General features: G+C 36.2%; 1 long non-coding RNA gene across 2 annotated transcripts in view; it reads left to right on the top strand.

Moving 5' to 3' along the window:
- The window catches only part of LOC145519099 (uncharacterized), a 249,003-nt gene that overhangs the window by 169,278 nt on the left and 52,856 nt on the right, over nucleotides 1–26,869 (top strand). Inside the window, exon 3 of one of the 2 annotated variants that reach the window (XR_014063534.1) lies at nucleotides 21,836–21,929. The exons of the other annotated variant lie outside the window; for it this stretch is intronic. This is a non-coding gene — a long non-coding RNA (uncharacterized LOC145519099). The remainder of the gene's footprint in view (nucleotides 1–21,835; nucleotides 21,930–26,869) is intronic. 2 annotated transcript variants of the gene reach the window in all.

The following is a 26,869-nucleotide window of genomic DNA, read 5'->3' as shown; positions in this document are numbered from 1 at the left end:
GTAAAGAAGATAAGGTGAGAAATGCAGGTGTTCACATTGCAGAATAGTCTCCCAGATTGTAATGAGAGCAACAGAGTCAAAAATCAATAACCATCATTCTGTATTTACACGTCACTTTAGAATTGAAGCTGTTATAAATTTGCTAGGTCATTTGATCCCCCAATTGTTCTGGGGTAGATAGAGAAAAACAAGCTTGAAATCAAACCGCAATTCCTGTAATAGGATGCACTATGAACTAAAGTGTAAAATTGCATGCCTTCATATTCTTTAGTTCAGTTCAGTTCCGTCACTCAGTCGTGTCCAACTCTTTGTGACCTCATGGACTGCAGCACACCAGGCTTCCCTGTCCATCACCAACTCTCAGAGTTTGCTCAAACTCATGTCCATTGGGCGGGTGATGCCATCCAACTGTCTCATCCTCTGTCATCCCCTTCTCCTCCTGCCTTCAATCCTTCCCAGTGTCAGGGTCTTTTCCAGTGAGTCAGTTCTTCACATCAGGTGGGCAAGGTATTGGAGTTTCAGCTTCAACATCAATCCTTGTGATGAATATTCAGGACTTTAGGGTTGACTGTTTTGATTGCCTTGCAGACCAACAGACTCTGAAGAGTCTTCTCCAACTCCACAGTTAAAAAGCATTAATTCTTTGGCGCTCAGCTTTCTTTATAATCCAACTCTCACATACATACAAGACTACTGGAAAAATCATAACCTTGACTAGACTTGTTGGCAAAGAAAAGTCTCTGCTTTTCAATATGCTGTCCAGGTTAGTGATAACTTTTCTTCCAAGGAGCAAGTGTCTTTTAATTACATGGCTGCAATCACCATCTGCAGTTATTTTGGAGCCCCCCAAAATAAAATCTCTCATTGTTTCCATCATTTCCCCATCTATTTGCCATGAAGTGATGGGACCAGATGCCATGATCTTAGTCTTCTGAATGTTGAGCTTTAAGCCAACTTTTTCACTCTTCTTTTTCACTTTCATCAAGAGACTCTTTAGTTCTTCTTCACTTTCTGCCATAAGGGTGGTGTCATCTGCATATCTGAGGTTATTGATATTTCTGCCTGCAATCTTGATTCTATAGCCCGGTATTTTTGCATGTATGATGCATATAAGTTAAAAAAGCAGGGTGACAATATACAGCTTTGGCATACTCCTTTTCCTATTTGGAACAAGTCTGTTGTTCCATGTCCAGTTCTAACTGTTACTTCTTGACCTGTTTACAGATTTCTCAAGAGGCAGGTAAGGTGGTCTGGTATTCCCAGCTCTAAGAATTTTCCACAGTTTATTGTGACTTACACAGTCAAAGACTTTGGCATAGTCAATAAAGCAGAAACAGATGTTTTTCTGGAACTCTCATGCTTTTTTGATAACCATATTCTTTAGTTACTCACTTTTTTCTTTTTTTTTTACTTCTTTAAAATTTGATAATAAAGCCCACCTTTTAATATGAAGCATTTTGTTTACATACACATTTGATTTTATTCATGGAATATGTACACACAATTATACAAAAGGTATTCACACCATTAAATTAAATCTGAATAATTTATAAAATATCTTAATTATGTTAATATAATTCAAATAGGAGATATCATCTTACATATTGTATGAGTTTGCTTTTGATTGTTGTAAAAATTAGTATAAACATGGTGGCTTAAATAATATACATTTATTCTTTCACAGTTCAGGAGGCCAAAAGTTTGACATCACTGTCACTGGGCCCAAGTTAGGTTGTGGTGGCAGGGCCACAATTCCTCTGAAGACTCAAGGTCTAATCAGCCCTTGCCTTTCCAGCTGATACCCCAGCATTTTTGGCCTGTACTACATCACTCTAATCTTTGTATCCATAGTCACATTGTCTTCTTTGCTCTGTGTCTAATCTCCATGTCACCTTTTCCATATGGATCTTTTGTTGTTTAATCACTAAGTTGTGTCTGACTCTTTTGTGACTCCATCAACTATAGTCTGCCAGGTTCCTCTGTCCATTATATTTCCCAGGCATGAATACTAGAGTGAGTTACCATTTCCTTCTCCAGGGGATCTTTCTGACCCAGGGGTCAAACCCAGGTCTCCTGAATTGGCAGGCTGATTCTTTACCCTGAGCCTCCAAGGAAGCCCATTTCCATATGAATACATATAATTAAATTTAGGGATCACCCATATAATCTGGATATTGCCTCATCTCAGCATGTTCATTTTAATCAAGTCTGCAAAAGCCTTTTATTTTTCCCAAATAAAGTTACAACTGCTTTGTGGGTATTTGCTCAAGGGATTAGGTCTTAATATCTTTAGGGGACAAAATTCAGCCTTCTATAATCTTCTCTCTAGCCTCCAATGATTCATGTCTATAGCAGATGCAAAATATATTCACTGAGGCCAAGATCTCCAAAGGTCTCAACACAATAAAGCATCAACACCAGCCTAAAATTTCATCTAAATACCTGTTACAAAATTCCGAATCTCATCATCTAAATCATTTAAATTAAGATTGTATGAGACATTGGGTACAACCTATTCTGAGATCAATTTTTTCTCACTCTCCAAACCTGTGACTTGGATAACTTGGAAAGTTATGTTACCAAAATACAATTGTGGGATAGACAGAGCATAATATTTATAGATGTTCCCATTGCAAAAAGAAGAAAATGGTTTAGGAAAGAGAATATTCACAAATTCCAAGCAATTTTGAAATCAAGCCGGATAGAGTCCATTAAGTTTTAAGGCCTGGAAATGATCCTCTGCAGCTCAAGACTCTGATAGCTGCAACACAGCTCTATCTTCAGCTGTTATGCGTTGACTTACAATTCTTCTGAGCCCACTGTTTTGGCCTCTGAGCCCAAGTCTCTGCCCTCAGCATCATCTTTCCTTTTACTTGAGAGTGAATATATGTGTTTCTCAGTAGTTTTCTCACCCTACTTTCTGCCCATAGAGTTTTGTAGTCCAAACGCCTTTTTCATTTTATATCATGTTATTCATTCCACTCCAAGCTGGTCATGTTTATGGTGGTATAACATTCTCAGAAACCTTTGCGGGTTGCCCATGTACATCACAGAGATTCACACCTTTAAACATAGCATCCTCCACAGATCTTTGTTTAGTAACCCATCTCTATTCCAGACTTCTGTGGTTGAGTGAATTCATGAATCACTTATATAATCTCTTCAGCAATAAAGACAGTTTTCCAGCCATACCATTGGCCTTCTCTCCAAAGCATGCTTTCCTAATAGTTTTGTTGTTATTCAGTCACTAAGTTGTTTTCAACTATTTGTGAACTCACAGACTCTAGGATGCCAGGCTCCTTTGTCCTCCACTGTCTCTTGCAGTTTGTTCAAATTCATGTCCATTGAGTCAGTGATGCTATCACACCATATCATTCTCTGTTGACTGCTTCCCCTGCCCTCAGTTTTTCCCAACATCAGAATCTTTTCCAATGAGTCAGCTCTACACATCAGGTGACCAAGTTTTTGGAGCTTCACTTCAGTATCAAGTCTATCCAATGAATATTGAGGACCAGTTTCCTTTATGATTGAGTAGCTTGATCTCCTTGCAGTCTTAGGGATTCTCAAGAGTCTTCTCACAGTTATTATCCTAATTTTATCATATTTTGCCATCTGAATGGCTGTTTCCCAAATCATTAAGTGCTGATTTCCTTATTTTATATCTGTCTACTTGTGTTTTGCTATTATCAGCTAACACTTCCAATGTTTTGCTTAGAAATATCCTAAGCTAAATATCAAAATTCCTTGTTTGTGAGTTTTTCTTCTTCAAGCAGTTGGAGAGCATAATTTAGCTAAGTTCTCTATCTCTATATACCAAGATTTGCCTTTCCTTTGGTTTCTAATGATGTACTCCTTACTCTCTTCTGAGCCCTTGCCTTTAACCCACTTTTTAACTAAGAGTTTGTCTATGTGCATAGTCATTTTCTATAATGTGTCATAGAGTTATTCCAGCCTCTATACATTATTTGATTCCAAAGCCCCTTCCATATTTTAGGCATTTATTGCACAATACCATATCCATGTACTTAAATCTATATTCGTTTCCTATGGGTTGTTAAACCACTGCAAACTTGGTGATCAAAAATAACATAACATTTTGTTGTCTCATTTTTCTGGAGGCCATAAGTTCAAAATCAGTGTTAGTGGACCAAAATCAAAGTGCCAGTAGGGCTTCTTTTCCTCCAAAGGCTCTAGGGGAAATTTGGTAGACGGCCTCCTCCAACTTCTGTTAGCTGCCAGCATTCCTTGGCTTGTGTTATATTACTCCACTCTGACTTTATTTTCACAATACCACGTGTATTTCAAATCTCCTTTTGCATCTCTTATAAAGATATATGTGATTGCTTTTCAGACCCATGACCGAAGATCCTTAAACACATGCATAATTTTTTTTCTCTAAGTAAATTGATATTTACAGGCACCAGACATTAGGACCTGATATTTTTAAGGAGACTTATTTTTAGTCTACTATATATATTTTACATAATGTTACTTTTCAAAAAGAAGTTTAATTTTATTTAATTTCATGAAAATTTTGCTATTATTACTCTTTAAATATCATCAGTTTTCCCTTCTGAATAAATCATTTAAGGGATGTTAGAGCATGAACTATTTTATTGTTTTGTTTTCTTATTGGTACACAACATGTAGGCTTTCTCTAGAATAATGATGCTATCTTAGTAGGCCTTTAGACTTATTTACATACTATTTTCAGGCATTCAGTAAATGGTGTATCATGTGATTATCATTACAGACTTAAATTGTTATGTTATAAAATGGACCATTCTATTTATAATTCAAAACACATCACAGTTCATTACCTTATGAGAAAAACCGAGCTATAACATTAATGCATATATTTAATACTCTTTGTTAAGTAGCAAGTTATTTCAAGACAGCCTGCTAATTTGAAGCAATAGGCTTATATAAAAATAAAGCAATTATAGGTGTACTATGCTTCAGAAATTGCCAGTGCCTATATTTCAGCTCATTATCTACATGCTTCTTCAAAGGACCTAATGAGTCTCCATCACTTGTTCCTGGGGAGTGAAACTGTTGCAGTTTGATTTTTGGAATGATATTTCCAAAAGTATAAAATACTTGTACTTTGAAATGCAGATACTTATTCTTTCACAGATCTGCCTAGTAATACTCTGCTTATCATAAGTGTATGTTCAGTGTGAATCACTTAGGGAATTTGAACCAGCAAAGAGGGAGATCCTTTTTGCTCACTTGTTACATGCAAATGCAGAGTGTAATTAGGGTCTTGTTTCTGGGGTATAAGATTAAGTATATCTGAATAAAGAAGTGTCATAGCACAAAATAGTGTCAGACATAATAAAGTAGACTTTGGAACCACATTGCTTGAGGTGAACTCTACTTATGCCACCAGCTAGCCACATGACATTGATCGAGTTATTTATCTTCTTTTCAGTAAAATAGGAAAAGCACCTTTGGTCAGTTGTATTATTGCTTCAGATTATTTTCTTCTTTCATAAGAAGCTCATACAAAAACTCCTAGGGTCATAGTGCTTGAAGTCGCCTTCTGCATGGGAAGAATACACACCACTGCACCACTGACATTAGAATTAATCATGTGATTTACCTTTGCCAATCAAATATGAAGAGAGTGGTAATTAACACAGAAGCTTTATGAAACATCAGAAAGTTTTGTCTTCACCTCCCCCACTCTTCCCAGGTGACTATTGTGGTAAAGAACCTGTCTGCTAATGCAGAAGATATAAGAGATGCTGGTCCGATCCCTAGATTGGGCATATCCCCTGGGGAAGGAAATGACAACCCACTCCAGTATTCATGCCTGGAAAATCCCATGGACAGGGGAGCCTGGCAGGCTACAGTTCATGGGGTCGCGAAGTGTTACACATGACTGAAGTGTCTTAGCACATGCCCTACAAGTAATCCCGCACTCTTTCACAAGGACCGTATGCCTCAGATGGAAGTTGTTGTTTAAACCTGAATCTTAGAGTTAAGAATCGGTGATAAACAGAGTCACAGCCAACCCACAGACAGCATATCATGAGCAAAATATACACTGCTTTTGTGTAAACTAATAAGTTACTGAGGGGTTTCCCTGGTAAAGCTGGTAAAGAATCTGCCTGCAATGCAGGAGACCCTTTCGGGAAGATCCCCTAGAGAAGAGATAGGCTACCCACTCCAGTATTCTTGGACTTCCCTGGTGGCTCAGATGGTAAATAATCCACCTGCAATGTGGGAGACCTGGTTTTGATCCCTGGTTTGGGAAGATCCCCTGGAGGAGGGCATATCAACCCACTCCAGTATTTTTGCCTGGATAATCCCCATAGACAGAGGAGCCTGGTGGGCTACAGTCCATGGGGTTACAAAGAGTTGGACATGACTGAGCTACTAGGCACAGCCTAGCACAAGATACTGTGGGTAGTGGAGAATTGCACATAATCCAGCAAACCTGAATAATAGTAGTATCTACTTCATGTTCTTATTTTTAATAAGGCTCAGAGAAAGCAGTTAGTAATAAGGTGGATTCTTATAATTATAGAAAGAGTTTTTGTTATTATTGTTACTGTTATATTTAGAAATCCAAGGAATGACCAGTGTAAAGATGGTCACATGTTACAGTGTAGAGGTATAAGAAGAAAATTCTGTTTAACTAATTGTAATATACTATACTGAGTCTAGGAGTGATGGGCATAATTTTCCAAATTATATTGAGGAATAACAATAGACACTAACCTTTGAATATGTGGGGTTTCAAATACTCGTAAGATTTGTTCATTCAAAATATTATATAGACTCCCATATTTCTCATATTTGTGGACAATTCTGCCACTTGCCTTTACCCACCCCTCCCCCAACAACAAAACTGGCAAAAGCATTATTTCCCAGGCTGTATTCACTTCATAGCAAATAGACGGGGAAACAAAGGCAACAGTGAGAGACTTTATTTTGGGGGGCTCTAAAAATCACTGCATATGGTGACTGCTGCCATTAAACTAAAAGATGCTTGCTCCTTGGAAGAAAAGCTATGATCAACCTAGACAGCATACTAAAAAGCAGAGACGTTACTTTGCCAACAAAGGTTCGTCTAGTCAAAGCTATGGTTTTTTCAGTAGTCATGTATGGATGTGAGCTACTGCTGCTGCTGCTAAGTCGCTTCAGTCATGTCTGACTCTGTGCGATCCCATAGACGGCAGCCCACCAGGCTCCCCTGTCCCTGAGATTCTCCAGGCAAGAACACTGGAGTGGGTTGCCATTTCCTTCTCCAATGCATGAAAGTGAAAAGTGAAAGTGAAGTCGCTCAGTCGTGTCCGACTCTTAGCGACCCCATGGACTGCAGCCTACCAGGGTCCTCTGTCCATGGGATTTTCCAGGCAAGAGTACTGGAGTGGGGTGTTTATCAATTTCTATTGCAAGATAATTCCCAGTGAATAAACAGAATAAAAAGTACTCAAAGGTAACTTTGTTTCTCTAAAATATAATCATATTTACACATTTAATGGGATGTGAGTAACATTTAAACTGTATGACTTCACAGAAGTTGCTCTGTGGCTTTGCTTGTTGAATATATATATATACACATATGTTACATATACTTATAAATAAATCCTATGTATAATTTTTATAGCGTTAGTTACACATTTTTAGTTTGAAATAATAAATGATAATCACAAAGAAAACAGTTTTAAAGTAAAAAGTTATAGCTTCACTTGATCTCTCTCTGTAGGTAATAATTTTAATAGGTCTGAATGTGTTCTTCCAAATCTTACTCAACAATCCTGTATATACATAAATCTTTTTTTTAATTAGTTTATTTTCTATTTTTTAACTTTACAATATTGTATTTGTTTTGCCATACATAAATCTTATAGCAACAGTATTCTTTATCTTTTTATTCAACTGGCCATTTTAATTGTATTTTTCATTGATTACTTCCCTTGCTTGTTAAAATATGGAGTTTAATGAATATGTAAGATTCCAGAGCATAGACGTGCCATGTTCTATTTAACCAATGCCCACATGATACATGGGCTTCCCTGGTGACTCAGACAGTAAAGAATCTGCCTGCAATGTGAGAGACCTGGGTTTGATCCCTGGGTTGGGAAGACCCCCAGGAGGAGGGCATGGCAACCCACCCCTGTATTCTTGCCTGGAGAATCTCCATGGACAGAGGAGCCTGGTGGGCTACAGTCCATAGGGTCACAAAGAGTTGGACACAACTGAGGTACTAAACACACCACACACATGTGATACATATTTAGGTTGTCTTTATATTTAGATATTAAAAAGCAAGAAAGACCTATGGAAACTTTTGTGCCTGTATCCTGCACACATGTGTGATTCATACTTGGAATATACTATCAAAATTTAATGGTTGATTCAAATAACAGTCATGCTTTAAATTCTGTTCTCAAATATCTGTACCATTCTAAATAGTTATATATTCAACCTCATATTTTTCCCCTGAGCTCACAATAAATTTTATAATAGGACAATTTTAAATGACAATCATAATTCATAATTAATATTTTAGGTTCTCATTATATGTCTGATTATTAAAGTGATTGAATATCTGTCCATATATTTACTAATTTACAAAAAAATAACTCCAAGCTTCTAGTTTTGAAATAAATTTCAATGTTAAACAAACCTCTTAGAAAAATATGGAAATATTAAAGACAGACTCTATAGACATTTTTTTCCTTAACCAGCTGGCTTGATGTTTGGCTTTGCTGATAGAGGGTGCTAAAAGGAGGAAGAATGTGTTTTCTTTTTTCTTTCTTTGTGTCTTGAAATGGGCTGTTTTTCTATACAGTAGTCAAAGACTCTGCTGGAATAGGTGTTGTCACTGGTAACCTTCTCTGCAGTGATCCTGTTGCAGGAAGAGAAACCTCTTCCAGGGCCCACGAGTAGACTTTTGTCTAACACTCTAAAATGAATTGTTCAAGGAGACAGAAGTGCTGACAAAGCAAAGACTGGGAAGTGATGCCTGGGCAGAGACCAGTAGGTAAGGGAACCCCCAGAGAACTGCTCCATGATGTGGCTCACAGTCTCAGGTTTCATGGTAATGGAGTTAGTTTCCAGGTTGTCTCTGGCCAAGCATCTTGCTTGTGCCCATATTTGGCCCGATTCAGGGTCCTCTCTGGTGGTGCATGCAACTCTCAGCCAAGAGAGATTCCAGTATGAGGATTTCTAGGAGGTTGGTAGGACATATCATCTCCTCTTTTCTCCTTCTTGCCCCTCCTGAATTCTCCCCGATAGCTTTCAGTGGCAGCACCACAGTCTTTCCTGACCTCCTGTTTTGAGACCACTCAGTTCATTTCAGTTGTTCAGTCGTGTCCGACTCTTCAGTCGTGTCCGACTCTTTGCAACCCCATGGACGGCAGCACACCAGGCTTCCCTGTCCATAACCAACTCCTGGAGCTTGCTTAAACTCATGTCCATCGAGTCAGTGATGCCATCCAACCATCTCATCCTCTGTCGTCCCCTTCTCCTCCTGCTTTCAATCTTGCCCAGCATCAGGGTCTTTTCTAAGGAGTCAGTTCTTCGCATCAGGTAGCCAAAGTATTGGAGTTTCAGCATCAGTCCTTCCAATGGATATTCAGGACTGATTTCCTTTAGGATTGACTGGTTGGATGTCCTTGAAGTCCAAGGAATTCTCAAGAGTCTTCCCCAACACCACAGTTCAAAAGCATCAAAAGCATGAATTCCTCGGCCCTCAGCTTTCTTTATAGTCCAGCTCTCACATCCGTACATGACTACTGGAAATATCATAGCTTTGACTATGTGGACCTTGTCCAAAAAGTAATGTCTCTGCTTTTTCCATCAATGGCTCTTTATCTGTCCAACAGTCCAGATAGATAAATCAAGCTGGCACTTACTGGCAAGGTTCTCCATCAGCCAGCAGTGGGCAGCTCCTCAGACCTGCTGTGGTTCACAGACTACAGCTTCCACATCCATCGTCAGTCAAAGGACATCTCTTACAGACCAGAGGTGACCTGAACACTCTAGCATTTCTCATTCTCACCAGATGGTTGCTGCTTATTTGGTGGCCATTCTTCTCTTTAGTTGTCTGAAACTCAGTGTTGAGTTGGTATCCCAGGCTTGAATTTCCAAGTCTATCCTTATTCATTCTTTGTCAGCCTTAGAAAAGTAATTGTCTTGTGAAATTTCAACTTACGTACTCCTTGAAGTTCTCTGTCAACCTTTTACTAAAATTTAAGTAAAATCCTTTTTAGATAAAAAAATATTCCCTTTACTGATGTAGATTTCACCTACCAGCAGGAATCTGGCTGATAAATTGTTTGTTTTGCTTTCTGTTCTGTTGTTTTCCTTCTTTCTACATATTTTCCTGTTTTTGTGCTTTTACTTAAGTTGTGAACAAATTTATCCAACAGTGATTACTGAATGGCCAAATGTCTTCCCATTACTTTGAAAGGACACTTTTGTTCAGTTAAATATCTCATGGCTTGCTCTTTTTGATTTACTCAAGCGCCGTTTTGTCACTTCAATGCTGATTAAGCTGTGTTTTCTTTATTTTACATATTAATCTACTTTGAAGCAAACTAACCTATATTATCCTGCCCTCAACTGAAAAATAAATAAATAAATAAATTGACCTGTAAACTTTCCAGGATATTATTTTAGTATTGTTTAATTTTTTCATAACCACTATTCTCTTCTATTTTTATACTTTTTTTTAAATCAACTTCTTAATCTGTCTTTTTTTCCCCAGACTACAAAGTGTTTTATGTGTTTGTTATTGAATTGCAAGGCAAATTTGAAAAGTAGATTTTAGTACTTCATCAATAAAGTTTTAAAAATGTTAATTTTCCTCCTAAAAGTTACCCATATTACTCATTTACAAGTTTCTCAATCTACACAAGAGACATCCTAGCTGGTATTTGGGGCATATTAAACTCTCTTTCTGTATTATATCATTTGGGGAAATTTGAACTTTAGCCTTTGTAATCCCCATGGGGATATATATATATATATATATATATATACTCTTCCCCTACTTAGAACAAAGTTTGGTGGAATTTTACTGCATTCCTTCTAAAGTACACTGATTTAGTTTCCTGAACATCTCCTCCTAGAGTTTATTGCTGAATTTCAGCCAAATGTATAATTATTCCCCAAACAATTAACAGTAGGAGGCTGATCACAGTTATTTTGATAGTCTATTCATGAAATTCTGCCAGTTTTTCAAACAGTGTATTATTAGCTTAATTTTGGTCCCAAGGATAAGCTATATTTAGACCGTATTTCTTAATCAAATCATATCTAATCTGCCTCTAATTAGACATCTACTGTGGCATTATAGAACAGTTTGCCAAATCCATGGGGGCTTTGCCATGAAAATTATATAAAGGAAATATTTCTAAGGGGAATAGGATAGGGCTCTTAGGAGATAACTTTCATCATGTATATTAATGTATTATCTGAACAGATAGAAATGTAAGTCTGCTACCTTGTTGATTAGATAAGAGTTAGTGCTCAGTTGTGTCTGGTTCTTTGTGACCCATGGACTATAGCCCGCCAGGCTCCTCTGCCCCTGGGATTTTCCAGGCAGACAAGAACACTGGAGTGGGTAGCCATTCCCTTCTTCAGGGGATCTTCCTGATCCAGGGATTGAACCTGGGTCCCCTGAATTGCTTTGATTCCAAGTTAAAGAAGTAGCCAATGAAATGTAAATAAATTTTGGATGGAAAATAGCAATGTGTTTTTTTAAATATAATTTCATTGTTCAGAAATGATATGAATACACTTCCATAGCTTCTTCTTTCTCCCAAATTTAGTGTACAGAAATGTACATGGTTGATGTTACCCTATCAGACATGTTGCACAATAACACATTAATTATATTAATTATAACAATTATATTCAGGCTTCATTTGTAGCTCAGTTGGTAAAGAACCTGCCTACAATGAGGAGACCTGGGTTCAATACCTGGGTCAGGAAGATCCCCTGGGGAATGCGATGGCTACCGCCTCCAGTATTATTGCCTGGAGAATCCCATAGACAGAGGAACCTGGCAGGCTACAGTCCATGCGGTCACAAGAATCACACATGACTTAGCAACTAAACCACCACACACCTACATTGCAGGTAGATTCTTTAATGTCTGAGTAACCAGGGTACTCAGGAGACCCTGAATTGGGTACCTTTGTGACTAACACTAGAGTAACAAAAAGAGGCGGAAAAGTTAAAACACTATATATCTTTAAAGGAGTGCATCCAAAAAACTATAGGAAACAATTACCATAAGCATCTGAAACCTTAATATGGTGAAATGCTACCCAAAAAGGATTGATGAGACTCACTTCATAATATAGAAAGAAAATACAGTAATTCAATAGATTTTATTATGATTTCCCATTATCCACTGCCTTTAGTATAAAAGGATTTTACATCTTTGTCTTTTGTCAAATTAAGTGCCCTTTTATGGCAGGAGTTTAATTTCCTGCCCCATTAACACCATACTTGGCCGTATAACCTGCTTCCATCAATGAAATGTGAGCAGAAGTGTCTGTATGCAGTGTCAGAGCAGAAACTTCCATAGACATCACATCATTCTGCCCTCTCACTCTAAGTCCTAAAACGAGAGCAGGTAAGGAGTAGCATCTCAGTTAACAGCAAAGCCAGCCTGTAAAGTAAGATATATGTTACCTTGATAGAGTTGGGGAGGGGTGTTATTTGCTGTAGCACCATCAGAAGGAAGCTATCAGTACACTTGCTCGCCTACCTAACTTATGGATGTGTCACATAACCTCAGCCCATTGAAAACACTCACAAAGTAAGAGATAGTGACAAACATGCAGAACAAGTGACTGCATTCTGTTGGAGGTGGCATATGCATTTTCTTTGGGAAAGAGTATCTATTGCTTGATGCTGCAATGGAAGCAACAGTGAAAGTGTTGGCAATTTGATCTCTAATATAAAACTGTGGAATCATAGTTGAGGTTAAAATCATCAATTTGATACCGAGAGCCCAAAGCAGGAGTAGACAGAAATTCCTCTTCAACACTCCCCTCTTCTTCTACATGGACCTGATGGATTCAGATCCCCTATAGAAACAGAGTATACTCTGTTTCTTGTTATTTTCTCCAAATTTACTGAAGTAAATGAGACGAAATCCCTTCTTAGAGAAATCAAGAGTAAGTTAAAAAAAAAAAAAGGCAAAGAAATGCTATGTAAATAGGAACTAAAAAAGAAAGCATATGCTAATATCATAGTACCATAGACTAATACAATAGTTAATAACATAAAATATGGAATTTTTGCAGAGGAGGGTCAAGTAAAATAAAGTATTATTGAAAATGCCAGAAAAAATATGCCACTGGAAACTGCTAGTTTTGAAGCATGAACCCTTTCTGGAGGGCATTATGACAGTAACTGATCAAAATAAAAAATAATCATTGCATGAAATCTGTACTGCTATTTTTTGTCCTCTAAGGAATAACCAGTAAATGTGGTATAGACTTGACAGAAATCAGGAAGAAATCCACAATCATAGTACAGACTTCATGCCTTTAAGTAAAACGTAATGGGTAAAGGATGAAGAAAGGTGAGCAGAGATCTCATCTACTGAGAACAATATTTGGAGATTCGATATAATCCCATTATAAAGGCTTGGAAAACATTTATTATTCTGTCAAAACCCCGAAAGGATCATCCTTTTATGACAATAGCTATGCCAAAACTATGGATTCACTCCCACTTTAAAAGTGAAATATAAACAAATAATAAAATTGATACATCCTAGCAACACTGATTAAAACTAAACTAGAGAAAGTACTAATTATCATTATTAAGAATAAAAGAGACATTACTTACAAATTCTTTACAAATTAAACACATAATAATGGGAAATTATGAATAATACTTTGATAATTATATGTACAACTTAGATATAATGGAAAGTTTATTTTTAAAGAATTAATGAAAAGAAAGAAAGAAAGTAAAGTCGCTCAGTCATGTCCGACTCTTTGCAACCCCGTGGACTGTAGCCCACCAGGCTCCTCCGTCCATGGGATTCTCCAGGCAAGAATACTGGAGTGGGTTGCCATTTCCTTCTCCAGGGGATCTTCCTGACCCAGGAATTGAACCCAGGTCTCCCACATTTCAGGCAGATACTTTAACCTCTGAGCCACCAGGGAAGCCCAAAAGAATTAATGAAAAGATATTAATAACTCAAGAGCAATCAAATAAAGTGAATGTGAATACTAGGCCAAAACATTCTACTCATATATATATATATATATATATATATATATATATATATGTAAAATATAAAGTTACATATATACTGTATTTATATATAGTAGTAGTAGTGTTAGGCACTCAGTCGTGTCCAGCTCTTTGCCACCCCATGGACTGTAGCCTGCCAGGCTGCTCTGTCCATGGGTTTTCCCAGGCAAGGATACTTGAGTGGTGCCAGTCCCTTCTCCAGGGGATCTTCCCAACCCAGGGATTGAACTCAGATCACCTGCATTGCAGGAAGATTCTTTACCATCTGAGTCACCAGGGAAGCCATGAGGGAAACCCTACATATATATATATGTAATAATTATTGATCAATATCCCTCATAAATATAACAGATGCATTTATACTCAGTATAGTATATTCTATCTCAGTAATACCTAAAATGTTTAATACATCATGCACAAATCAGGTTTGTTCCAGAAATACAAGTTGAAATTAATGTTTGGAAAATGAATCAAATCTACCTATATATTAACACATGATAAAATATATAATTCTTAAATAGATATTAAAATTTGAGGAAGTAAAAAACTCATTAATGAAAAGAATGCTCAGGAAGGTAAGAATTAAAGTGAATATCTTCAAATAGATCATGATTATGCATGAAAATCCTACATGTACCTTTGTACCTAATGATGCAATATTAAGCTAATTCCTAGTAAGCATGAAAAAAAGATAATAGTTTCCACCCTCTTACTGTCACTGCTTCTTTTCAATATTTCACTGAACAAGCTAAACTTTAAGATATTTCAGATAAATATATGAATAAAGTATAAAGGATAATAGCAAAAAGAAATAAATTGTATAAAATTAGAAGTAAAACTATTCCTACTCAAAGATAAGCTATTTATATAAAGATACTAAAAAAATATGCAAAGTAACTACTAGAATAAGTAAATAGAGCCAGTTTGCAGTATGAGAAGCAAAACAGAAAACTTTATTGTAGTTTGAAATACAAGTAACAAGCAACTGGAAAAAATAAAATAAACCAATTGAAGTATTATATTCACCATAAAATAGTTAAGAGTGTGTATAATAAAATATTTAAATTCTCTACACTGTAAACTACATATATTGCTAAGAGAAATGAAGAACTATGTAAGCTGGGGATTTCTGGGTCCAGTGGCTAGGACTCTGAACTTTCATGGCCGAGACCGGGGGAAATAAGATCCCACAAGCCACGCAACAAGGCCAGAACAAAGAAATAATCCTAAGTTGTTGGAGACATATAACATATAAATAGTTGGAATACTCAATATTAACACTACTCACATAAATTTTATATAGAATGCTTAATGCGATATTGGTCAAAATTCCAAATGTGTATTTTGTAGAAATTGATAGTATACTGTAAGAATTGTATAGAAAAATTTAAGCAAACTTTGTTTTCTCTTGGACTTCCCTGTGGCTTAGCTTGTAAAGAATCGACCTGCAATGCAGGAGACTTGGGTTTGATCTCTGGATTGGGAAGATCCCCTGGAGAAGGGAAAGGCTGCCCACTTCAGTGTTCTGGCCTGGAGAATTCCATGGACTGTACAGTCCATGGGGTCGCAGAGTTGCACACGACTGCGCGACTTTCACTTTCACTTTGTTTTCCCTTAGAGTTGAGTTAGAGACAGGCACCATCTAGCAAATGTTTCAGATTAGTATTGTCACCAGTTGTTCTGAGGGACAACTGTCTTTAACTGTCTTTCATTATCAAAACTTCCATTTCCTCTTGTGCCCTGATTTTGAGGACCAGGAGCTGTTCCATGCTGGGCCCTTGCCAATGTTCCCTTTACCATCTCTTCAGATAGCATTTTTGAGTCCTGTGCCCTTTGTGATGTCTCCACTGCCTTTTGTTAGAGAATTCCTATGCCTGTAAAACACAAGGAGTGCTTCTTCTTTATCCTCACATTTATTTCTACTGTAGACATGTCCTCAATAGATTCCAGAGCTGAAGCTGTGATAAATGTTGAAGCCTGAGTCCCAGGAGTCCTGTAGGTTGCTCGAATTGAATGACTTCCTTTCTTTATTTTTTCCTTTTTTATCTGATTGAGACACCCTTTTTTCTAACATTCACTTACAGATTTGATATTCTGGTGTTTCTTATCATAGAAACATGAAGTCAAATCTTCAGGCTTCTCCCAGAAGCATCTATTATTCAAATAAATCTCATCTACCTTTTTCTCCTTTAAAAATTCCACAGCAAAATATTCTTTGGTGCAACCAGGCTTATACTTAATAGATAATTATCTTGTCTGAATCTCCTTTAGTATCTTTCATGTATTTATGCCCTTCTAAGGCTTACTTTTGTAATTTCCCCAACAATCACTCAAACTCCCAGCAGTATATCAGCATCTTCATCTGCAGTGACTCTATCCCCTTGAGAACATCTAATATCATTCTAATTATTTTCTACTAAACTTCGTCTTGTCTTTCCTTGTAACTCAGAGGTGAAGAACCTGCCTGCCAATGTAGGAGACATGGGTTTGATTCCCAGATTGGGAAGATCCCCGGAGAAGGAAATGGCAACTCACTCTGGTATTCTTGCCTGGAGAATTCCATGGACAGAGGAGTCTGGCAGGCTCGTCCGTGGGGTCAGACATGACAGTGATTGAACAACAACAACAGCCTTCATCTTAAACTTGTATAGATTTTCTCTAATCACCAGTTATGGCTGTTACCAGTCTTTAAAGATGATTTCCATATAGTAACGAAATCTCTGTTCTTTCTCTAATGTTCTTTTTTATAGCAGTTTAGTATGGCACTTTTTTCATTTTATTTTCTTAGTTCAGCATGTATATTCTGAAAATAAGGACTTTACTGTTGCCCTGCAACAGGAGAAAGTTAGCTGCTTTGCAGTTTTAAAGCATCAGATACCATTCTGCACACTGATATTTAAGGGGCACATAGGAGCTCTTCTTTCTTGTACAATGAAGCTTTGCTTCAGCCAAGCAAGCTTTGTAAAAGCCGTGCCTAGATAATAAGATGTGACAGGCTACACACTGAGATCCTCTCTGCCCTTAAGTACACTTCCCTTATTAAGATTTCTCTGGTCCTTGCACCTTAATTTATAGATAATCATTTGTAGACAAATATTCTTTGTTCTGTACTGAGCCACCAAGATTAAACACCCCGTGATCAGGTTAAAGACCTTTACTCTAGTACTGGGGGAAAAAAAAAAAAAGGAATCACTAAGAGAAAAACTCCCTTGTTGTAAAATAAACTTCTGAAAATACCTAAGAAAAATACCAATCTGTCAAAATATAAAACTCTAACACCAGTGCCAGACTTCAGGCTCCACCAAATTCTCTCCATGTAAATACTGTGTTTTTGTGAATTCTACTATTTTATGTATTTGTTTTTTATCAGTATTAGCCTGTTGTGGAGGACATTAAGGACTTTTGGATATTAGCACCTGTCTTCTTTACCCTATCTGTAATATAAAACTGTGGAGTCATAGTTGAGGTTAAAAACATCAATTTGATACTGAAACCCCAGAGCAGGATTAGACAGAAATTCCTCTTCAACACTCCCCTCTTCTTCTACATGGACCTGATGGATTCAGATTCCTTATAGAAACAGAGTATACTCTGTTTCTTGTTATTTTCCCCAAATTTACTAAAGTAAGTTAGTCTGCTTTCCCAGTTAAGAAAAGACAAGAGAATGTATGGAGGCCAGGAATGTGTTTGGAGAAGAAATCCCTTCTTAGAGAAATGAAGAGTAAGTTAAAACAAACAAACAAACAAAAGAAGGCAAAGAAAATGAAAGCATACGCTAATATCATAGTACCATAGACTAATACAATAGTTAATAACATAAAATATGGAATTTTGGCAGAGGAGGGTCAAGTAAAATAAAGTATTATTGAAAATGCCAGAAAACTGTGCCACTGGGAACTGCTAGTTGAAGCATGAACTCTCTGTGGAGAGCAGTATGACAATAATTAATAAAATTAAGTCTGTATCCACCTTACAGCTCAGAAATCTCAACCTTGAGTATTTGCTCTGGAGAAACTTACATTATGGACCATATATGTCATATACAAGAATAGCAGAGAATAGCGGGTTTGTAGCAGTAAAAATTGGTAGCTGTATGTCCTAGAATTGTACAACATTTAGAAACAATGTATTAGAGGTAGATATAGTACCATACACTGATTTTTTCAAAGTGAAGTTCTCAATGAAACGTGAAAGACACAGAATCTATAGAGCCATATAACATGTTTATTAGAGCACATAACACTGAAACCAATACTATATATTTTACGAGGACAGATGGAATCCACACATATCTCGACAATAAAATGAAGGCCCAGGGAAACAAGAAAACAGCAAAGGATCTTGCAGTGATCTGTGAGATTGTTTTGCCTTGAATCAAGAGAGTAGTCAATGATCTTCACCAGAGATTTTTCATGAATAAATTTTAAGCAACAGCAAAAGATGAATACACAAGAGAAAATATGCCATTAATAAATTCACAAAAATCATAATGGAGATACAATAACAATGAATATGCAAAGAAATTGTCAAAATCACTACTAATTAGAGCAATGAAAATAAAAAGAATAGGGTATCAAGTTTTACCATTACATTTGTTAAAATAATTTAAAGATAAGATAAGAAAGTATTATGTTTGCAAAGTTGTCTGTGAAATAAATGGTGTTCTCTGCTGGTGGAACTATAAATTTCGATACTCATTTTGGAGGAAAATGGTGGAAGAATTAACAAGCAACTCCATTGCAAGTTCATATCATATACATATGCATAGGGCATAAAAAGCATTAGAATACCCATTGTAGTTTTGATTATAGTAGTGAATAGTTACATCACATCATTATGTGAAAAAGTATAGTTTTCACATACGATATATTACTATACCACTTTAACAGTGGTTAAAATGAATACAATAGATATACATATATCAATAGTTTAAATAGTCAATAAAGTTTCATAAGATCAGCAATATGTTAAATTAACATTAACAAGGTAATATTTAATCATGGGTACATATGTATGTAACCATATATGAAGTTGCCTAAAAGAAAGAACATCATAGGCACCCAAAAAATATATCCAGCAAGGGAGTTTTGGATATTAGCACCCGTCTTCCCTACCCTATCTGTAATATAAAGCTGTGGAGTCATAGTTGAGGTTAAAAACATCAATATGATCCTGAGAGCCCAGGCATAGTGAAAATAAGACCAACTGAGCCCTGACTCTTAAAGTTTCTGTTCAGAAATGTCACATTCCTGCCCATATTTAATTGGCTAATGGAAGTTACATGAAGATCTTGAAACTATTATTGGAGGAGGGAGGTATCATTCTTTCCCAGGGAGAAGCAGTGAATAATTTTTAGTCACAGTCCAATCTAACCTAGACGGTTAATGAACATAGTTTTCACTATTCAGAAACAGACTTCCAAAAGTAGATTCATTTAAGTCAACACTTTACAAATATTCTTAACTAATTGTAAAATGATGTAGTTTACAACACAAATTGTGTCGTAAGTGATCATTAGAGACACTTGAAGTGTAAATCATAAGCAACACCATTTGCAGATAGTGAGGACAATGCTCTGTGACTGATGGAAGACTGCTAATTGTTTCATTTTCTGTGTATTATGAAGGGCTCTGGATAATGGGTACTGTCAAAGGTAAACACAGCTGGGCATTAGCTAAAGTGGTGAAAGCATACTTTATTCAGTAACTATTGACAATAGGGGGCTCCCCGGGTAGCTCAAACAGTAAACAATCTCCTTGCAATGCAGGAGACCTGGGTTTGATCTCTGGATCAGGAAGATCCCTTGGTGAAGGACATGGCAACCCACTACAGTATTCTTGCCTGGAGAATTCCATGGACAGAGGAGCCTGGCAGGCTACAGTCCATGGGGTCGCAAAGAGTCGGACATGATGAGAGACTTTCACAAACATACATAGAGATTACCTTCAATGGTGCTGTACCATATACTTCAAAATTGCTATAAGACTAGATTTGAAATGTTATCATCATAACAAAGAAATAATTCTGTGATGTGATAGACATATTATCTAACTCTACATTGATTACCATATTACTATATATGTGTATCAGATCAGCAGATTGTACACCTTAAACATACACAGGGTTACATGTTAAATATAACATTCATTAGTTAATTGAGAAAGAGACAGCAGAGAGGGAGATTGGCCAGACCTTGAACAGAATCAGGAAAGGGAAAAATTATAAGCAGCAGCAAAGAGAGCCTGTGCATGTGAAACCCATCTGGGCTTGCTGACTGTTGCTTACTGAAGTTAACTCACACCCTCTCAGGAGTGGGAGACAGAGGTCTTGAGCATCAGGTGTTGCCTGGAACAAACAGTAAATTATTTTGGCAGCCTGGAATGTTTCTCAGGCAGGCTAGTGTCATCCTAGTGATATGGACTTGAGGCGTTAGAAACTATGTTAGTGTTTAAATCTATATAAGGCAAGCTGAGACCAATCAAGATGAGGGTCTGATGATTAGATCATGGTCAAGGAGAGATTGCTTCTAAATACCTGCAAATGGAAAGTTTTATGGTGCATCCCAGGAAGAAAAAATATACTGTTTTCTTTCCTCAAAAATGAGATTGTTTCAGTGTTTAATCAGAATCATGCAATTATGTGGATATGATCCCATATAGTCTATTTATCAACATTTCTCTCTAATTTTCTAATAGGGTATGAAATTCTTTCAGAAAGAGATTTTTCCCTTTTTATAGTTATCTGATATTTTTATATTATTAATTTTTATGCCTCATTAGTCAATCCCCACTGATGTATAATAATCCTGAGTTATTGAATAATCATTCTATTAGGTGCACATTGGGCTTCCTTGGTTGCTCAGATGGTAAAGAACCTGTGTGCAATGCAGGAGACCCAGGTTCCGTACCTGGGTCGGGAAGATCCCCCGGAGAAGGGGATGGCCACCCTCTCCAGTATTCTTGCCTGGAGAATTCTAAGGACTGTTTACCGTCCACGGGGTTGCAAAGAGTCCCACGTGACTGAATGACTAACACTTTCATTATGTGCATATTACTTTTTTTTAATTGTAATTTTTCTGACTGATTAGCTGAAGGTCATGATTTGTGTCATTACTGATAAAAAACTGGCTGAAGATGTTGTTCAATGGCTGTCCCCTTTATCAAGATGCTCTTTAGTTTCTCTTCAGTTTCTGCCATTAGAATGGTATCATTTGCATATCTGAGGTTGTTGATAGGACCTTGGCAAATATTGTAAGTTATTAAAGAGAAACTGTATCACTTGTATTTGTCAAAATATTTAGAATTGTATAATTTTGCTTAATATGGAAAGATCTCTGACATCAAAATTAGCTTATGATCACTCATATAAACAAAACAAAGCAAATCAATGGAACACAAATCAACAACAAAAAAATCTCTCATGTTTCCATTTAGTCGCAGGTTTCTTAAGCAGGGGAGATTAATGACGCAACTGTATCATTCTAGGGAAAGTGACACAGCATTGAATTACTGGGGCAAGTGTCAGTTGTTCTTAGTGGAGAAAATCTCCTGCTCCACCTCCTTATAATAGTTTTTTTTTTTTCCCCCAGAAATAAGAGTTTCCCGAAAATAGCTTTGGGAACCCATGCATCTTGTGTGTTCCTCTGTGACCGTTGAACCTCTTTTTTCCTCTGGTGATTAAAGGTGAGCGTTGCATACTTAATGCTGGCAGCCCTTTTATGTGCCTTCCCTCTCACATGTTCAGCAGCTTTCCAAATTAAGTATACTTTCAGCTCAATGAAAAGAAGAAAAGGAATTATCCTAAAATCAACTCATTGTATGGTCCACACTTTAAACAAGGTTTGAAATGACCTGTGAACCTTGCCTACTCCTAGAGGGAAGGAAATCTAAAATGCAGTTCTATACATTAGTCCCTTTAGCAGACACAGCTAGTGAGATTCTTAACAGGCAGAAATGTCTTCATATTCAAATAGTCCCAGGAGTCCCATATTAGATAGAATTGAATCTGGCAAAAGCAAGATTTATCCCATCTAAAATTACGTTAAACATATCGTACACCCAGTAAAATACATTCTACCTAACTGGATGATATTTTTTTCATGAGAGGTAAGCAAACCATTTGAATTCTTGGATCACAATTCCTGCTGGAGTCAAGATCACTCTACTCTCCCCTCTTTCCTTTACTTCATTCTTACTTTCTTGTACTTTCTCTGCTATTTCTCCTAACTTACTCATGCTAGCAGAGGACAGAGCCACACAAATATTGTTCATATTCACAGATGGTGCTAAGGGAGAAAGATACTCCTCACCTGGCATGTGTTTCTGTGTGCATGCATGAGCCAACCAAAAGTGCTTAGTTTTAATTTTCTTTTTCTTGACACACCTGCAGCATATGGGATGTGGTATCTTAGTTCCTTAACCAGGGATCAAACCTGTGCCTCCTGCATTGGAAACACAGTCCTAACTGCTGGACCACCAGGGAAGTCCCGTTTGGTTTTAATTTTGAGATTGAAACTTTCTTTCCTTCCAAACTGAGCACTTGACATAAGTAGTCAAATGAAAAAGAATAAATAGTATCCGGGTTAATATTGGTAAACTAATAAGCTTTCTCAGTTATCAGTTCAGTCGCTCAATCGTGTTTGACTCTTTGTGACTCCATGAACCGCAGCACGCCAGGCCTCCCTGTCCGTTACCAACTCCGAGTCCACCCAAACCCATGTCCATCGAGTCGGTGTTGCCATCCAGCCATCTCATTCTCTGTCGTCCCCTTCTTCTCCTGCCCTCTTTATGCCCAAAGCAAATATCGGGTTTCCTTACACTCCAGACTTAAACCTAGATCTTGAGAGACATTAGAGGAAAAGGCATTGACATAACTACTTTCATGGATGTCCGTGAATTTGTTCCATAAACCCAGTTGTCAGCAGCAAAACGAGCATCAGAAAAATATTATAATAAATACATAAATATTATAATAAATTATTATAAATATAATATAATAAACATAAATATAAATATTATAATAAATTTATAATTATAAATTAATTATAATATAATAAAAATATAATTAAAATATTATAATAAATAAATATTATAATAATAAATTTATAATTATATAAATATAATAAATAATGTTAAATAAATATTATAGAAATATTATAATAAATAAATTTTCTCTAAATGTCCATGTGAATCTACTGGTTCCATCCTTTAGTTTGCCTGGCTCTGTTTTCCCTGGCTACTCAGAATTGTAAGAGTGAGTAGAATCAAGTTTCTTTCTTCACAATATTTTAGGGAAATTGAATTATTACATTAATTTTCTATTTTATGGACTACATTTTAAAGGATGCTATGATGGCTGTACTTGTTAAATATATCCTAAAATATAGAGAAGATAATTTTAATTAACAACCTCAAATATAATAAAAGTGAAATGGATGAAAAACTATACTATGTAATGGGAAGAGCCTTAAGTAGAGAAATCTTGACTATCAAATATACTTGGATGGAAACAACATTAAGGTGATGGGCTTAGAAAACATATGGAAGATTTTCATGTTAAAGTATTAGAACCAGTTTAAGAACATACTGTAGACTATAACACCTTTGGAAATATGTTTGCTTTGGAGACCCTTGCCTTATAAACACAATACTGAACATCTGGGTCCAGTTCTAATGACACATTCTATTTTATTATTATTTGTCTATTATTCACATACTTTTCTCTGGAGGTTGTTTTCAAGGGAAGCAAAATATTTATCAGAACTAAGTAAACATTACCTACTTGTCAGTTTTTTTTTTAACCAACATATGTTTTTTAGTCAGCTTGAAAAAAGTTTTTTATACCTATACTTTTCATCGTATTTCTTTTTTTTAATGTATTTTTTAATTGAAGGAAAATTGCTTTACAATGTTGTGATCATTTCTGCCATACAACAACACAAATCAGCCATAATTATACATGTTTCACCTCCATCTTGAGCCTCCCTCCTCCCCACCCCTCCCACCTCTGTTTATCACAGAGCACCTGGCTGGGCTCCCTGTGTTATATAACAACTTCTTACCAGGTATCTATTATACACATGGTAGTGTATATATGCTGATGCTACTTTCTCCATTTGCCCCACTTTGCCCTTCCCTCACTGTGTCCATTACATTTCTAAAGTAGTCATTTCACTATAAAGTTGGAAGAATTCAAGATATTTTTTGTTATCTAAATCAACCTTCAATCTAATGAAGGATTTTTTTTGCAACTTTCTATATGTATTATTGGAGAAGGCAATGGCACCCCACTCCAGTACTCTTGCCTGGAAAATCCCATGGACGGAGGAGCCTGGTAGGCTACAGTCCATGGGGTCGCTAAGAGTCGGACACGGCTGAGTGACTTCACTTTCACTTTTCCCTTTCATGCACTGGAGAAGGAAATGGCAATCCACTCCAGTATTCTTGCCTGGAGAATCCCGAGGACGGCGGAGCCTGATGGGCTGCCGTCTATGGGGTCGCACCGAGTCGGACACGACTGAAGCGACTTAGCAGCAGCAGCAGCAGCATATGTATTATTCTCCTTTTGTCTCTTATTCTTACCTTGGTACCTTCTATCATTTCATAAACATCAATCACATGAATGGCTTAGTAGGTTTATGCTGTCAAGACATGTGCTGTTCCCCTTAAATTCTTTCTGTACTGTTCTTCCATCCAAAATGTCATGCCCTTTTATTGTATCATGTCATAAAAAATTAAGGTGATTTGTTTTGTTTTGTTTCCCCAGTAATAGTAAACAGATGAAACTTTAAATTCATACTTGTTGTGTTTATTTTGCTTATTATATATTAGTGGATAGGTTTTTCAAATATATCAGTATACTATGCCATCTTCTTTAATATTTAATATTTCTCCCTGATTTACTAGAAACTTCCATCTTTGTTGTTTATTATATAGTCTTTATTTTTCATTATTTTGAGACCTTTGTCCTCATTTACAAAATTTTCCTCTTTCATTCAAGTATTAATTCTTCCAGTTTTGTTGAGCTATAATTGACATATAGCACTGTATAAGTTAAAAATGTACAGCATAATAGTTTGCATCATGAAACAATCACAATAAATTTAGTGAACATCCATCATCTCATATAGATACAACATTAAAGAAACAGGAAAAAAAACGTTTTCCCTTGAGATAAAAACTCAAAATTTACTCACAACTTTCATATACACTGTCCAACAATGTTAGTTGTATTTATCATGTTATACATTGCATCCCTAGTACGTATTTATCTTTAACTGGAAGTTTGTACTTTCTGACTCCCTCCAATTTCCCTACCCTCACTCCCCACCTATGGTAACCACAAATCTGATCTCTTTCTATGAGTTTGCTTGTTTGGATGGTTTTTATGTATTATTGAGCTATAACAGCATGTCAGTTCCTGGTACACAAAATAGTGATTTGATATGTCTATACATTTTCAAATGATCATCATGATAAGCCTAGCTGTCATCTTTCATCATACAAAGATATTGCATTATTTGTGGCTATATTCCCCACACTGTACATGTCATACCTGTAACTCATTTATTGTGTATCTAAAAGTTTGTACCTCAATCTCCCTCACCTATTTCTCTCCTGCCCCAGCCTACTTTCAATAGATCATTGATTCAGATAATAAATAGATGCAATTGGCTCATATTTATCAAAATATTGTTTCCCATTATGTTTTTAACTAAGAATTACTGTGTAAATATTTATGTTCAGAAAATTACTAAGTAAATGAGAAATTTTAAAATTTCTAGAATACTATCAGCTAATAACATTGAGAACAACTAAAGTATTATGTCATTGACTCAAAATTAAATCAAGTTTTTGCAAGAATCTGTTAAACTTATGATAAAAAGAGCAGTAATTTAAACAATTGATCCACTGTGATGTATGCACTTATGTTAAAGAACTACAGTTTATGCAGAATCAAGGTAGATGAAACATAGAAAAGAAAGCTGATACTTCCTCCAATAATGTGATAAGGAAAGATGCATAAGTGAGGTGTATCCCTTATGAAATTATCATTGTTAAAATATTTACATATTTTAATCACAGTTTATGCCAAAACTCTGGACACATAAACAATATGATTATTTAAACTTTTTTGAATAACTATTTCTAGACCGCATTTATCCAAATATACTTGTGTGTGGAACATAAAGGTAAATAGTTAGGAATTTTAAAAGCCTGCAAATAAATGTTGGTCTGTCAAATAAAATGTATACCAGCATTGTTATGTGACAGATTTTTAAGTGACTATTGAAAGATTACTGACATTCATAAAATACTAGTTTTAGAGAATAGAAAAAGAATGATGTCTGCATATATTAAGAAAACATTCTGTCTTTGAAAAGAACGACTCCCTGTAATTTCTATATGCTTTACAATTTTATTTTTCTTTCTTCTACTATGTTTTTTGAGTGTTGCCAGCTCTAGTCAGGGATGGAAAATATTTTTAGCTAAAAACATATAACTAAACAATTTACCTTTGTTAAATAACATTCAAATTTGACTGAAATATTTTTTCAGCTCTCTTAATTCATTGTCATGTCATTATGCACTAAAATCCATGGGTGTGAACTTGAGCTTTCTCA

The sequence above is a fragment of the Giraffa tippelskirchi genome, chromosome 8 (genome assembly GCF_054371585.1).
Source record: "Giraffa tippelskirchi isolate mGirTip1 chromosome 8, T2T-mGirTip1v1.2.pri, whole genome shotgun sequence".
Lineage (NCBI taxonomy): Eukaryota > Metazoa > Chordata > Mammalia > Artiodactyla > Giraffidae > Giraffa > Giraffa tippelskirchi.
This window is presented reverse-complemented; position numbering and strand designations above follow the sequence as displayed.